General features: G+C 32.9%; 1 protein-coding gene across 4 annotated transcripts in view; it reads left to right on the top strand.

Annotated features, from left to right (window-relative positions):
- Window positions 1-234: 234 nt before the first annotated feature.
- Window positions 235-2181, top strand: part of LOC148599466 (cell adhesion molecule 1-like) — a 276632-nt gene continuing 274685 nt past the window's right edge. For all 4 annotated transcript variants that reach the window (XR_015918051.1, XM_088558848.1, XM_088558847.1 and 1 more), the window contains exon 1: window positions 235-433. The gene's annotated coding sequence lies outside the window, so the exon portion shown is untranslated. The remainder of the gene's footprint in view (window positions 434-2181) is intronic.

Genomic DNA, 2181 nt, shown 5'->3' with positions numbered 1-2181 from the left:
AATGATCCACATACTAATGAAATTATTCAGTGCATATGACCTGATTGTTACCTTGATGCAATAAAAAGTTCAAATTTATTTTTTGATTGGTAGATTGGTAATATATGTTTAGATTATACATATAATTGGAACTGTCCTTTAAACGTCGTACATTCTTCTATATACGAACTTTGTAAAAATGGTCAAAGTTTAAATCACACAATTTATTGTCCTTGTATTCGAGGAAACATTTGATAATCCGTTTGTTCATATCTGAAAGTGTGCATGTAATATATATCCACAATTTTTTGCAAAAAGACAGAAATTGGACAAAATTATATTTCTTACTATGGAAAGCTAATGACTTTTTCGAAAAAAAAGAATATGGGTCTGCCAACCGAGCCAGTACTGCGTTTTGCAATACAATTTACTTGTGTGATTCTACATTTACCAAGTAAGTATCTGATTTTCATGTATGATATTTTAAGTTGTGTGCATTAACGTATAAAGTTATAAAAAAGAAATAATTCCCCAACAAAATATAAATATTTCTTTGTTTCTCGGGGAAAATACACAGTCTGAAATTGAATTTCGTCGGATTAACCCATTGTTTACGAACCCATTATTTGTGTAACAGTTTGGTATGAATCCAATAAGGCATGGGTTGTGTCCTAATACTATGAATTATTTACCGTTTGTTTGTACAATTGTATAATTTATATTCAGTTTTGTTCTTGTAACAAGGAACTCATATCTTTTTGAACCAATTCTTTGTAATGTGCAATAAAACAATGGTTGGATTTCAAAAGGGGGTGGGGGGGGGGGTGATCACGCCAAAACACTTTTGCACCTGTCCCAAATCATAAAATTCTGGCTTCTGTATATCTTGTTTCGTTTCCAACTTTAGTTACTTTAATAAACCATACTTATTCTTGTTGTATTCAAAATGGTCAGGTAAATCGATTTACTGTTAAATTACAATCAATGTATATTCAAGTTAATGTAAGTATAATGTGACTAAATTCACCGAAAATGTTACATTATTTTAAAAGTAAGTATACTTTAGCATTTGTAAAAAAATGTGCAAATCATTGTGTTGTGTATAATTTGTGCGTTTGAATGTAATATATATTGCAAGAAAAAAAAATAAATGAAAAAAAAATAGAAATAAGTTAAGACATGACTTTTTATGAACAAGTCGGCAGCTGTTTCTAGAAAAGCACAGGATGCTTACCTTACCGGTCCGGTGCACCTGGTCCATGCTCTATTATAATATACTAGCATTAAAACCTATGATTTTTTCAACATTGTATACTTCTATTCCCCATACTCACTTAAATTCCCGACTTAAAAACATTATATATCGTTGTTTTTCCAAAAACAGATGGTACACCAAGGTACAAATATATAGTTCTTGGTATAGATTCCTCATACTTTGTAAGAAATACTGCCAAATCATCTTCCAAATATACAGAGGAAGACGTTTACAAAATGCTGGAATTTTTAATCGACAACATATTTGCCAGTGTGGTGGACGTGTTTTTCAACAAACGGTCGGCAATCCAATAGGAACTAATAGTGCTCCTTTACTTGCTCACCTATTCCTTCACTTTTATGAGGCGATGCTGACTTTATAGCTGATTTGATCCGAAAGAAAGAATATCGTTTGGCTAGATACTTTAATCTCAGTTTCCGCTATATAGATGACGTATTATCTTTAAAAAAATCCTAATTTCGGGGATTTGATACATCGCATCTACCCCCAAAGAACTTGAGATAAACGATACTACAGACACTTTAAGGTCAGCCTCATATCTTGACCTACACTTAGAAATCGATGGTAAAGGAAAACTATTGACCAAACTTTACGACTAACGTTTTTATTCAGAATTATCAATTTTCCTTTCACCTGTGACAACATCTCTTCAGCACCTGCGTATGGAGTGTTCATATCACAACTCGTACGCTATGCCAGATCTTGCCGAAACTACGCAGACTTCTTATATCGCGCTATAACTCTAAAAAATAGGCTTCTGGTACAGGATTATGCAAGTTACTTTATTTTCTTTGCTGTGTATGTCTGTTTTTCATATCTGGTCTTTGTCCCTGGAGTGCATTCTTTGGATTACCGCTATAACCTTGGTTCCCTTGATTACTCCTTCCATGTCTGTTTTTTGTCCCTGGATTTCATTACCGCTATAA

The sequence above is a fragment of the Perna viridis genome, chromosome 13, assembly GCF_037379345.1.
Source record: "Perna viridis isolate PV_CMFRI_1.1 ecotype Kerala chromosome 13, ASM3737934v1, whole genome shotgun sequence".
Lineage (NCBI taxonomy): Eukaryota > Metazoa > Mollusca > Bivalvia > Mytilida > Mytilidae > Perna > Perna viridis.
This window is presented reverse-complemented; position numbering and strand designations above follow the sequence as displayed.